General features: G+C 43.5%; 2 protein-coding genes across 5 annotated transcripts in view; both read right to left on the bottom strand.

Annotated features, from left to right (window-relative positions):
* Positions 1–6,727, bottom strand: part of DAB1 (DAB adaptor protein 1) — a 917,259-nt gene extending 910,532 nt beyond the window's left edge. For all 4 annotated transcript variants that reach the window (XM_051857724.3, XM_089337350.1, XM_089337351.1 and 1 more), the window contains exon 1: positions 6,591–6,727. The gene's annotated coding sequence lies outside the window, so the exon portion shown is untranslated. The remainder of the gene's footprint in view (positions 1–6,590) is intronic.
* Positions 1–6,727, bottom strand: part of LOC108175386 (gem-associated protein 8) — a 124,629-nt gene extending 117,902 nt beyond the window's left edge. The window contains exon 1 of the mRNA XM_051857742.3: positions 6,591–6,727. The gene's annotated coding sequence lies outside the window, so the exon portion shown is untranslated. The remainder of the gene's footprint in view (positions 1–6,590) is intronic.
* Positions 6,728–14,122: the final 7,395 nt, after the last annotated feature.

Here is a 14,122-nt window from a genome sequence, read left to right as displayed (position 1 = left end):
CCCTCCATAAATAAAGAATTCAACAAGTAGCAACTAGAAAAAATCACTGTTCCTCAAGAGCATAGACAAGGGCTATTGTAAATAATCAAATCTCAAAATACTCATTTTGCTCACATAAATCCATTCAATATTTTAATGCACTTAGTCTTTTCTGGGTGTCTGACTATGCGCCTAAATATATGTTTGCAACAAAACTGGAATCATTTTTTTTTTTTTGACAGGCAGAGTGGACAGTGAGAGAGAGAGACAGAGAGAAAGGTCTTCCTTTGCCATTGGTTCACCCTCCAATGGCTGCCACGGCCGGCGCGCTGCGGCCAGCGCACCGTGCTGATCCGATGGCAGGAGCCAGGTGCATCTCCTGGTCTCCCATGGGGTGCAGGGCCCAAGCACTCGGGCCATCCTCCACTGTACTCCCTGGCCACAGCAGAGAGCTGGCCTGGAAGAGGGGCAACCGGGACAGAATCCGGCGCCCTGACCGGGACTAGAACCCGGTGTGCTGGCGCCGCAAGGCAGAGGATTAGCCTAGTGAGCCGCGGAGCCGGCTAGAATCATTTCAAATATGAAATTGCAAAGCCCATTTCATGTTTTAGTCTTTCATTAAAGACATTAGAATTCTTTACAAGTGTTTTATTTAATGACTGCATTATTTAGTTGTCTAGAGTTTCATTGAAATTCTTTTACATTTTTGTTGAAATTTAAGTTGTTTAGACTTTTTCCAAAAACTGCAAGTATTTTGAGAATAAATGTGCTTGTTTATGAATTTTTATTTCTATTTTGGGGATCGAATACTGGCAGAGAAGTTGTAGGATCGAATGTCATGAAGTAATTTCATATGCACCAGATATTTTGTATTAATTATATTCTCACTGGTACAGTTCCATTATATACTGGAAGACCATTTTCCTGAAAAAGCTCCCTCAAAGTGGTAGTGAAGAACAATCGTGCATTTGTTTGAATAGGAACTGAATTTAAGGAAACATGCTAAGACTATGTCTAGGTATGTGATTTTTTAAACTGGGCACTTTGCTAAGCTACATTTCCCAGTCTCCTTACAACTAAGTGGGACCATGTGAGTAGTTCTGGCCAACAGAATATGAGTAGGAAACAGGTATATACCATTTTCAGAAATGTACTCTAAAAATCTCTTAAATGTCACCTTGTCCTTTTTCGCTTTTCCTCAAAGACCTTAGAGGACATGTTGAAGATAACAGTGATGTAGTTAAGACAGAAAAGAAAACCTGATTCCCTGAATGACTGCACCGTGTATAATAATACACTTCTGTGTTAATTCTTTGGTTGGGAAGGGTCATTGGTTAAGGCAGCTAGCATTACTCATCCTAATTAATACAGTGAGTGTCTGATTTTCTCAATTGTCCCAAACCAAAAGCCACAGCTGGCCCTTTGTGGATCCACCCACTGAACTGCTGACGAGCATATCTGCTCACAGAAGCACACAGTAATCCGTGGCCCCTTGTGTCTGACATGTGTGTGTTTATAGAATGAAGGAAACATCACGAGAGCTCTGATTCCAACTGGCTGGCAGTTAATCAAGACCCACTCTGCTGCCATCTTCACAGAATCATCCGCTGACCTCTGCCCCTACTGCACTTTAGACCTTCCCCCCCAATCAGCCCATGTCAGCTGTACAGGGCACCTGCACATGGGCTCCCATAAGGAAAGCCCAAAGCTGGGGAACAGCCCTTCAGGACAGAGACACTGTGCAGAGGAAAGTGGTGTTTCCAGCATAGTCATTTCTCTTCTCCTACTGATACTAATTACAGTTTGCTAAATGTAAACTGGGGAAACATCTCACCCACCCAGAGGAGTTCCAGAAACGGGCCTGTTGTCTTCATAGTAACCTAGGAGGGGAAAGCTCTTCCTCTATCTAAACTACCCTCCTTCTGGACAACCAGAGTTTGCAATTGCAACTCTTTTTTTTTTTTTTTTTTTTTTGACAGGCAGAGTGGACAGTGAGAGAGAGAGACAGAGAGAGAAAGGTCTTCCTTTGCCGTTGGTTCACCCTCCAATGGCCGCCGCTGCAGCCGGCGCACCGCGCTGATCCAATGGCAGGAGCCAGGAGCCAGGTGCTTTTTCCTGGTCTCCCATGGGGTGCAGGGCCCAAGCACCTGGGCCATCCTCCACTGCACTCCCTGGCCATAGCAGAGAGCTGGCCTGGAAGAGGGGCAACCGGGACAGAATCCGGCGTCCCGACCGGGACTAGAACCCGGTGTGCCGGCGCCGCAAGGTGGAGGATTAGCCTATTGAGCCACGGCGCCGGCTTGCAATTGCAACTCTTTAAACCTCAGGACCTTTCTCTCTGTTTCTTGCTCCAATGCTAAAGCTGGAGGCCTAAAGTGGAGGCATACGGAAGACACCACCTGGCTGGCAAGGGGGTTAATCACACAGGACAGCAGCATGAGAGGGCAGGCTGGCAATACAATTCCACAGCCAATTATACTGAAGCAACAAACTCAAGCTTCCATGCAGCGACTCTGCCCATGGTGCTGTCATTTTGCCACCTAGTCATTCTCTTCCATTTAGCATCATTTGTTGATCTCTCTCTATTAAAATCCTTCTCCTTGTAGGACATCATCAAGAGACCCCTTCTCAGTGACACTTTCCCTGGTTTCATACTCCCCAGCTACATCCAAAAGAATGGATCTTTCCTCTCTGTTATCACAGACTGTTGTGTGGGTCTCTGCTCTACTACTTCCAGCGCCTAGCACCCAGTTGTCCAAGGTCTCTAAGGTCCTTTCAAGCTTCAAACTTCCATTTGCCAATTACACCTCAATAAAGCTGGGAAGAGTATTACATGGGAGCACTGATACAACAGCAAAGAAATCTTTTAGATATTTTAAATATCTTGTGTTTGCAAAAGAATTTAAATCTATGTATTAAATTGAAATACGGCATGAAAACAACTATAAGTGCCCTGAAACTGTATATTTCACAACAATACCATCAAAACAGGAAAAAGCTATTTTTCTTAAAAAATATATTCGGGCCGGCGCTGTGGCTCACTAGGCTAATCCTCCACCTTGCAGCGCCAGCACACCGAGTTCTAGTCCCGGTCGGGGTGCCGGATTCTGTCCCAGTTGCCCCTCTTCCAGGCCAGCTCTCTGCTGTGGCCAGGGAGTGCAGTGGAAGATGGCCCGAGTGCTTGGGCCCTGCACCCCATGGGAGACCAGGAGAAGTACCTGGCTCCTGCCATTGGATCAGCGCAGTGCGCCAGTGCAGCGCGCCGGCCGTGGTGGCCATTGGAGGGTAAACCAACGGCAAAAGGAAGACCTTTCTCTCTGTCTCTCTCTCTCTCACTGTCCACTCTGCCTGTCAAAAAAAAAAATAAATAAAAAATAAATAAAATATATTCTTAAAAATAATTCAATGGCCTAAAAGTATTAGTGGAAAGATGGTGGCTTCGGCACCAGGAAACAGTATGAACATCAGTGCAGCAGCTTCTAGCCCAATGACTATCCATCATTTTTCATGTCTTTGGGCCTCAGTTTTCTCATCTACTCAGGGGCAGTGGTGATGATAGGACTTAGCACATTAGATACCAAGCATGCAAAAGCATTTTACAGAGAAGAAAACACAGTGTGCACATTAGTAAGTTTCTCCCTGCTCTAGGAGAGCTCCCATCACACTGGATTCAACACCTAAAACACACGTCTCAGATCCCCAGACTCGCACTACAGATCTTTTCTATCTCTGTCTGTAGAATAACAATCTTTCAATAAGAATTCCCAGAAACTGTGAGGCTATTGGTCATAACAACTTTGGAACACCTTTTAAAAGTATTCACCTTGCGCTAAGCATTTGCCTTATAAACAGAATGAGAGAATCAGATACGCTTATGGGACACCAGGCTTTCAAATGAATATTTACGTGATCTTGAGAAAACTGATTCGCTTTTCAATCTCAGCTTCTTTGTCTCTGAATCAGTTACCAGGCTAGACATAAAATTGTTTTGAAGATTTTAAAATGTGAGAACCAAGCATACAGACTTACACTTGACACGGAACAGGCACTCAACAGCAATTAATTCCTTTCTCCTGCTTTTCACTCAGAGCACTGAGATTCTTGAATCCCACAATATAAATATCCATATAAACAGATGTGTGGGAGATGGTGGGCAGCTGCTAGTGGCTGACGTCAGGGGAAGATTTCACCAGAACCCCCATTCCAATATCACAACAGGGGCCCTGCACCGGGCTTTCACCCACCGTGCCCATCACCACAATATTTTACAGGAGCATTTATTTTTTTTTTTAAAGAAAGTTCATTCTCAATGATGCATGTGATAAATACGCTTGCTTTAAACCTTTTAGAAATATTAAAGGTTTTAGAGCTCAGTGTTTGGCAGACTTGATTAATCCCTTCCACACAGACATATTCAGGAGGATGGCTGTGGTTGGGCTTTAAAGCTCTGAGAGTGTGCTTTGATAAAGGAAAAGTGAAAGATTTTTTAAAAAGAGAAGGGAGAGGGAAGGAGAGGGAGAGAGGGAGAGAGGGAGAGAGGGCGAGAGGGTGAGAGGGAAGGAGAGGGAGAGGGAGAAAGAGAGATTCTTGCGCCATACAGAATAAACAAAGAACATGAAGCCCCAGAATGCTGCAGTGTGATGGGTTCAGGAGGGGTGTAGAGGAGCAGTACTTTCGCCACTGTCTCCTTGAGAGTTTTTCCACGGAAAGCACACGTGCAGCCTGATGGCAGGACATTCCTCTAAGAGTTGTCTTCTCTTCTGGGTCCGAGAATGGATGATGTGGGAGGGGTCGCGGGAGCAGGGCAGACACCAGCAGTGCCAACTTCAGAGAGGACCCAGACAGAGTGTACACGGCCCCTTCTCAGGGCCCTGCCCCACTCCGCTGCCTCCTAGCTGCCCCTGCACTCACCTAGGCTCTTTCCTGCACAGCCCTCAGCAATCGTCCCACTGGATTGCTCTTCTCTCAAGAACAGCAAATACGTTTTAGCTACTTTTCTCCTCAGCACCTAACCCAGCTCTTGTATGTAAGAGTACTTCAAACCTTCATGAAAAAAAATTAAATGAAAACATGTCTGCCCTTTAATGCAAAAGTTTTTTGAAATTCATGCATAGTTTCTTTTATCAAACACATTTTTTCATGAACTTTGCGTAGAACCTTAGTATACTAGGCGTTTATTAAATGGAAAGAGTTGTGGTTTAATACATCCTTGGTGAAAATGTCTAAAAACGGGAGTAATGTAAATGCTGAAAATAATGCTTTCAAAATTATTCACAGATTCTACTTCCCTCCATGTGCACATCACAAAAGCAAACAGTTTAGAGGCTAAGCCCTTGAGAATTTCACACAGAACCTCATTCGACAGATTTACCGAGTGTCACTACTGTCCTGGGTGAGCAGGACATGCTTTCCAGCTCAGCATCCTGCCTGGGCAGGGAGACTAAGGAGCACTGTGATAGAGACCGCTATGAAGACGGACGTGGGGATTGTGCAGGACAAAAGGAACCACATCCCAGTTGTTTTGTTCATGCAGTGGGGGTGGGGGTGCCAAAAAAAAAGCTTTAAGAATGAGTGGCAGACGCATCAGCTGAATATTCAAGGGCGATGCAAAGGGAGACAGGGAAAGGATGTATTCTGTATCCTACGTAGCTTTCATCTTCCAACTTCCAGGGCTACTCCAAATGCAACATTTGCTCTGCTAATCCACCTCCCACACAGCATCTCCAAGTGTCAGCCCACAATGCTCTGAGGATTTTTTGACACCCAGTCAAACTCTCACCCTGACCCCTACTCTACTTTTACGGAAGCATTTTCCCAACACGAAACACCAACGTATTTGCCACAAGATATTATGGGGGCAAAGGTGTAATTCAATTATGTGACTTAATCAATTCAAATGGCTAACATACAGGAATCTCAGGATGTCATCCAGCTTTCAGCTAAAGGCGAATAATTGTTCCATAATTTCTTAATTCTCTCACAAGACAGTTTAAATTAAAGGATGTCAATTTGCAAAGCCAGACTGCATTGTATTCTTAAATTGGGCCTGAAATAGCCACAAGATGAAGGGTAATAAGGCAGAGAGCACTGCCCAGAGTGCCTGGTGCTGTGCAAAATTGTTTAATACGGTCAGACCCTTTAATCTTCATATCTATTGATGCAGAAAGCAGCATATTTCTGTCACTTATGATAAGAAACATTACTTTTTAAATTCCTTGGTGAGGCCTGCAGATCTCATGCAGCCAAGATAGCAAGACTCTCTATTGCTGTTTCTGTGAACATTTCCTTTTTCCCATAAATTGGTTTTATTCTAATCCATTTAGTCTCCAATCTAAGTCAGAGACAAGTAACCCTGAATGGAACCTTGCAGGAAAACAAAGACAAGTGCCTTTCAGTTCTCAGATTCCACTGGCTACAACCTCTTTGAGTAAACCGGTGATTAAACAAATAATGAACCTCAGAGTATTAACAATGGGGCAGGCAATGAGTTCCAGAAAGAAAGAGAAATGGGAATAGCTATTGAGAGACACAGAATCATGCTCAAAAGTTGAGGAAGCTGGGCAGTAAATGAATTGAACAGTTTTCATGCAAAAGTCAAGTGATTTACTTACAACTAGAAAACGGCTCCTTCAATGTGTCCAAGCTGGATGGGGATGATGCTGGGGAAGGGAGGTCCAGCGTCTAGACTGCAGGAACTGGATGATGCTTTGTCGAGACTGCCAGGGTCACAAGGCAGGAATCCTCATCCAGAGAAGCCAAGGAAACAGCTGTAGTGAAAAACAGTCACCGTCAATGCTGGAAGAAAATGAAAGAAGGGTGAAGTATGGAGTTGGTCATCCAACAGAGCTTGACGTGAGCGGTTCAGAGTGAAGCGTACCATTCTAAAGAGGCTGTGGGGTGTGTAGGTGGGCACAGGGCGAGGAGACGGATATGAACTGTGCTAAGCTCAACCAAAGGAGAATGGTCAGGGATGCCAAGCCTAGCAGACGCTAGACTACGAGGAGGAGAGAAGCAAAGCATCAAACACATACACACACGTACGTGTATGTGTGCTATATAATACATATATGCTATAACATATTTTACATATATATGCTATAATATTTAATATACACATGCTATAATTCAAAAGCCATAAATTATCCATTTTTCACTTGTATGAATCTATAGGATTACACTTTGCAATGAAATTATTGGTAAAGAATGTGGATAGTTTAATTTTGAAAGGTATTGTCCAATTACCCTACACAAAGTCTGTGCAATGTTACATTCTCCTTGACAGTGTGCAACAGGGGCACTTTTCTGTGCTTTCACCAACAGAGCTAGTCATATTTGTTTCTCAGGAGAGACATGAGGTATAAGTCATAATAATGGCAATAGTGAGGCTAATATTCAGTGAATGATCTTAGCATACAAACACAGCTTTTGGTCATTCTATGTGTTAGTCCATTTATTCCTAAGAGCAAACACCAATGTAGGTCATTAAGCAGACAAGAGAATAGAAACAGAGAACTTAGGAGACCTGTCTCTGACCATGGATAGCTATGAAAGGTGGAGCTGGGATTCTAGCCAGGGCAATTAGTAGTATTTCTTCAAAGCCCAGACTCTTAAAAAAAAAAAAAAAAAAAAAAGATTTGCTTATTTATCTGAAAGGCAGAGCGAGAGCGAGAGGAGAGCGAGAGAGAGAGAGAGAGAGAGAGAGGGAGGGAGGGAGGGAGGAAGAGAGAGGAGAGGAGAGAGAACTGATTTCATACTCTGGTTCATTTTCTTCAAGCAGCTGCAACAGCCAGGACTGGGCTACACTAAAGCCAGCAGTCCAAAACTCCATCTGGGTCTCTTATATGGGTGGCAGGGATGCAAGTACTTTGGCCATCATCTGCCGCCTCCCATGCACATTAGCAGGAAACTGGATTGGAAGCAGGCACTCAGATATGTGATTGGAGTATTCCAAGTGACAATTTACCTGCCTGCACCATAACACCTACCTCCGTAACTCCTTAACCATTACCTCTTCTTTCAGGTGATGGTATACTGACAGTACGTATTATAGCAGATGTACATAAGTAGGAAGATTGAAGATGTGTGTGTGTGCAGGAAATCAAGCAGAGAGTCCAGATCTTTCTAGGTTAATGAAAGTGGACACTGGTTTAACTGGGAAAATACTGGACTATAGTGACTGAAAAGCAGAACCCTAAGAACAAGTTAACACTGTTTTCCCTACCTTTTTACTAGAAAAACAATTGGATAAATACTGATTGTTAGAATGATCAGAGTTTAAATGAAAGTGCAGTGTGGGCAAAAGAGTATACAGTTTTAAGTCACATAGACTAGAGCTGAAGTCCAAGTTCTAAGAATCTTCAACTGGGTGGCCTTAGAAAAGTTACATAACTTATTTGAACTCTACTTTCTTCAACTGAAAAGAAAAATAGTCAACAATATTTAAATAATACAAAATAAAAATGATGCCAATAATTCAGCAAATATTGTAATAATTTCTCTCTGCTTATTTGATCCTACTCTTCACATTGCTCCATACAGATGCTCTGATTTAACCAAATTTATTTATTCACTTTCCTTAAACATGATGAACTTTTCCTGGCCACTCATATTTCTGTATCCCAATCCATCTTGCTGAAATAATCGCTTGGCTCTCAGGTCCTGTTTATAAGATTTAAGCCAAGAAGCCACCCAGATCTACACCAAATGCCACCAACTTCACAAAGTGTTCTTTGATTAATGCCCACTGAGGTAAAATACCACTGTCTGTGAACTCCTAAGTACAACTGGACTCTACTACTTCTAAGACATTAAGCACCACAATGGCAGTAGTCAGGAAATGCTTTCTTATATAGTGGGCACTGCTCTAGGCACAATACAAATACACTTCCTATCTCATTTCATCTTCTCACGAGTCATGGGTTCTGTTGCGATCCCCTCTCAGAGAGTCATGAGGGCACTATGTCTAAGTCTTATCTGCACAGCTGGACTGAGGAGGGCTCTAGATGGCCAACAGGCCATGAGTGTAATATTTAAGCCTGTAGGTGTTGGAGTCAAAGAATCTGGATTCTTGGCCGGCACCGCAGCTCACTAGGCTAATCCTCCACCTTGCGGCGACAGCACACCGGGTTCTAGTCCCTGTCAGGGCACCGGATTCTGTCCCGGTTGCCCCTCTTCCAGGCCAGCTCTCTGCTGTGGCCAGGGAGTGCAGTGGAGGATGGCCCAAGTACTTGGGCCCTGCACCCCATGGGAGACCAGGAGAAGCACCTGGCTCCTGCCATCGGATCAGCGCGGTGCGCCGGCTGCAGTGCGCTGGCCGCGGCGGCCATTGGAGGGTGAACCAATGGCAAAGGAAGACCTTTCTCTCTGTCTCTCTCTCTCACTGTCCACTCTGCCTGTCAAAAAATAAAAAAATAAAAAAATAAAAGAATCTGGATTCTTTGGATTGTAGTTTGTTCCTGACTCTATCAGCTGTGTGCTCTCTGGCAAGTTACCAAATATCTCCACGTGTTGATTTAATTTTTAAGAGAGGACACTGATAAGACTGGAAGGCTAAGTTTTATAGATAGAAAAAACAGGGCTTGCCAAATGTTCGCTTATATTTTTATTAATAATATCTAAAACGTATATAGAAAATCATTTTAAAAAGTCTTATATGCCAGGACTTTGCATATGCACTTCCCTCTTCCTGTACTATCTTTTCCCATCAGCACTCATCATTCCACTGCCAATTTAAAGAAATCAAGGCCCCGGGCTCCAAGGCCTAGTGTTTCTAGCATCTGCTGCTCTGCAAAGCTTTCCTTGGCAATCCTCTTCCCAGAAAGAGCTCCCCTCATTGTGCCCTTGTTACCTTTTACACCCTGTTCTCCTGTACCATTCATCACACTGTATCTGCAGCAATTTCCAGTTCTAATAGCTGATGAGAACTCTGAGCTTCCTAAAGATAAGGACTATGTCTTTAGTCATTAATCCCTAATACTTGGCACACTGCTGATATAACCTCAGTGCTTATTATGTGCCTTTTAACTGAGTACAATAATGAATTAAAAATAAATGCCCGAGAGGCTGGCACTGTGGTGCAGTGGGTTAAAGCCCTGGCCTAAAGTGCTGGCATCCCATATAGGCGCTGGTTCTAGTCCTGGCTACTCTTCCTATCCAGCTCTCTGCTATGGCTTGGGATAGCAGTAGAAGACTGTCCAAGTCCTTGGGCCCCTGCACCCATGTAGGAGATCCAGAAGAAGCTCCTGGCTGCTGGCTTCGGATCAGTGCAGCTCTAGCCGTTGTGGCCATCTGGGAAATGAACCAATGGATGGAAGACCTCTCTCTATCTCTACCTCTCTCTAACTCTTTCAAGTAAATAAAATAAATCTTTTGTTGTTGTTGGTGGTGGTGGTGTTTATCTTTTTTTTCTTTTTTTTAACTTTTATTTAATGAATATAAATTTCCAAAGTACAGAATATGGATTACAATGGCTTCCCCCCCATAACGTCCCTCCCACCCGCAACCCTCCCCTTATCCACTCCCTCTCCTCTTCCATTCACATCAAGACTCATTTTCTATTCTCAAATAAAATAAATCTTAAAAAAAAATGCCCGAGTGATGGGAGAGGAAGAGTCACCAAATCTCAACTCACTACTATTATCATTCACCAAAAACATCATTCTCTTTGATGATCAAAGCATAGAAGAGAAACTGTACTAATACTACGTGTTTCATAAACATACATACGAGAATTCTTTAAAGGACAAATTGCATTCCTATCAGCCACACACTCACTCACCACACTGCCAAGCTATTGATGCTTTAGTGACAGATACTGCAAAATGATAGATTCACCAGCAATTCTTAAACTTGGGACATTAACATTGCCTGCTCAGATATAAGCAGAATGCTATGGAGGGAAAATAATAATTAACTCATAAGGAGAGGGGCAAGTAAACATTCTATTAAAAGGGGAAAAAATCCCAAATGAATATAATCTCCTTCCATTACATACTAAGCATTAAAATTAATGGCGTTGGTTTTCTTGTGATTTGGATAGTCATTGTATTTAACAAGCTGAAGTTAACTTCACAGGCAAAAAAATAAATTAAATGTGCCGGTGTCTCAGGAAACTTCATTTTCTGAGTGAATAGCCAAGTTGATGCACATCACCAGAATGTCTGACAATCAGTTTTCCATACTGGTGTGTTCTAAATGGGAAAAGAAACCAAGTCTTCATTTAAATTATATTGCAAATCACTTTTTGCCTGCTGAATGGCATTCAGCTGCAGTAGGTGGCTTTCACCGTAGGGCCCAAACCACGACATTGGATGATTAATGCTAATTTGAAATGTTTTCTTTGGGGGGATGGGCACACTATCTTGGCGCATATGAGGCTGAGGAAATTTTATGGTGGGTAACTGACTCAAAGGCCAACAGCGTATTTGCCATCAGATAAAAATGCACATTCACAAACATACCAAGACAAGTCAATTATTCCCCGATTCAGTTTTCCCTGGGAACCGTTGTATACAGAAACCTATTTATACTCCCCCATCAGATGGATACACAGAATCACAGTCAACAAGCCCCCGATCCCACTATTTTATATTATATTTCCCAGGGCACCTTTCATTGTAGAAGCCATTAGTTTTGTTCTTTTTGTTCCCGATTTATCAAAGCAGACATGTTACTAGTGAGTTCTGTTTTGCTCCCAGATACCAGTTAGAAGACACAATTTTCGACCATCTGAAAATAAGCAAAATATGCTTTGTAATCTTTTGGTGGGCATGACTGGAGATCTGTGCTTCTCTATCTTCATGACTGACTGACAGAGAAAAGTTAGTATTCAAAAGCTGCTTACTCTTTTCCCCTTTCCCAATTGAATAGGTCAAAAAAACAAGCCCATTCTAGTCTTTCACCCCCAATGCAGTGCACTTGGGACACGTAAGGCACAAATAAGGAAACTGATCTGAGATACATCCACAAAATAAAATAAAAATATACAGGAGCCATCATCTTTCACTCTCAAATCAGCAATATTCTCTAAGGAGAAAATAATTCTCAGTGTAGGCAAGGGTCCTGGGACAGATCCTGCTACATGTCAAGTGGCAGTGCTGTTCCTAGTGCCTGTTCACACAGAGCACAGCCACTGCAGGCTGTAGGCACTGACGGTAAGCAGTGTGTGGGGCAGACTTGGGAATGTTCGAGCCCAGACTGCCTGGACTCAGATCCTTGTTCCAGACCTTGTAAGAAACTAGATTATCCTGGGTGAGATCCCTTATATCTATTTGATTTCCCTACACTGCAAGGTGACTGTGAGGCTTAGAGGTAAACTTCCAGCATAGCACCTGCCACAGATGCTCTATCATTGAGAGCTATTATCATGGTGTCCTTAAAACAGAACCTGGTTCTGCATTTATTGGTATTTTTCTACCTAGCTGGTGCTGTGATCATCAGTGAGTAGTACTTGAGATATCAGTTATCAGGGTATCTAATGGGCTAATTTATCTATGCATAAATAGCCAGAGTGCCATAGGACTACATTTTCTGTTGTGTGTGTTTAAATCAATGCATTTCAATAGCTGAAAGCTAATTTCCACGTGAGGCTTTGACCTTTAAAATTACTGAATGTGCTGCTCAAGTGACAGGATCCTTTCCATACCTGACACTGATTTGCAAAATGAGATGTCTGGAAGGCTAAAACATAATTTTTATGAACAAGACAACAGCCTAACAAGCTAGGAGTATGTCATTAAGCCTGACTACAGCAAAGTTTTAGGGGTTATCAAGGGATCAGCCTCTACTGCCTTGGGTTTCCGAAGCAGTACAGGGTGTTTAGGTAGGGGAGCCTGGAGAAGGGTCCCAAGACTGGTGAGTATATATGGCACTCTGCACATAGACTGGCTGCATATTGTAGTCAACAGGAGAACTTGACACACTGCTGAAGTGTAGGTTCTACTGATGACCTCTGAGTCACAGACTGTGGGTGGAACCTGAACATAGCAAACTTTTTTATAAGTCTCACACAGGGTAGACCACATTGTAAAAGACAAACATCACTGGCACTGAGGAATGTTCTGATTGGCAACGGTCTTGAAAAGTGGTGATCTTGCTTCTCATAAGAAGGTTAAAAAGTAGAGAAGAAAAGCAACACAGGAAAGGAGAGATGGTGGGAGAGCAGGAAGAATGGGATGCAGCTAGGGACAAGAATAGGATGCAGTGGGGACAAGAGGTACTCATTAAGAATGGGGCAGTGGTGACCTGAGGATCTCAGAAACTCTTAGAGGGGAGAGCAAGGCCAGAGTTAGGGGACTGGAGATGGCGGGGGTCTCCAGTCTGGCAGCAGAGAGACTGGACAGTAGCCATGACACACAGACCATCTCCCCAGTCCTTGAAGGGCAAATCTTCTCTTGGGGAAGTGAGGCAAGGGATAATGGAGGGGTACGCGGATAAATGGAGGAAAAAGAGTCACTCTGCTACCAGACCTTCTTGTCTTTGGCCACTCCATCCTCTTCACACCTCCATGCCTTCGCATTTTCAGTTCCTCCCCACAACAAGCTTTTCTCCCTTCCACCTTGCTGATGCCATCTGATATCACTTCCCCTGTAAAGTCCCTCCTGATTTCTTATTCTTTTTAAAAAACATTTATTTATTTGAATACGAAGAGTGAGAGAGAGAGAGAGATCTTCCATCAGCTGGTTCAGTTCCAGCTGTAATGACCAGGTTGGGCCAGGCTGAAGCAATGAGCCAAGAACTTCTTTCAGGTCTCCCACATGGGTGCAGGGATCCAAGGACTTGAGGCATCCTCTGCTGCTTTCCCAGGCACATTAGCAGGGAGCTAGATCAGAAGTGGAACAGCCAGGACTTGAACTGGTGCCCATATTGGGTGCCAGCACTGCAGGCCATGGCTTTAATCCACTGCACCACAGCGCCAGCCACTCCTGATTTCTTCTGGCATGATTAACTGCTCCTCTATTTAGTCAATGAGTATTTCTCAGAACACTTGTCATTCCCTTTTGTCACAATTCACCACAACATACTAGTCTGTGGTTTATACACATACCCTTGCACCTGCATGCTCAATCCTGGCACTAGTCTATGTATTCATCTTTAGTCTCTGCAGTGAACCCCAGTCACATGGTGTCAACTCAGATTTATCTGT

This window comes from Oryctolagus cuniculus, chromosome 7 (genome assembly GCF_051225735.1).
Source record: "Oryctolagus cuniculus isolate XC-2025 breed Fujian yellow rabbit chromosome 7, ASM5122573v1, whole genome shotgun sequence".
Lineage (NCBI taxonomy): Eukaryota > Metazoa > Chordata > Mammalia > Lagomorpha > Leporidae > Oryctolagus > Oryctolagus cuniculus.
The sequence above is the reverse complement of the archived record's forward strand: the minus strand, read 5'-3'. Positions and strand labels throughout refer to the sequence as shown.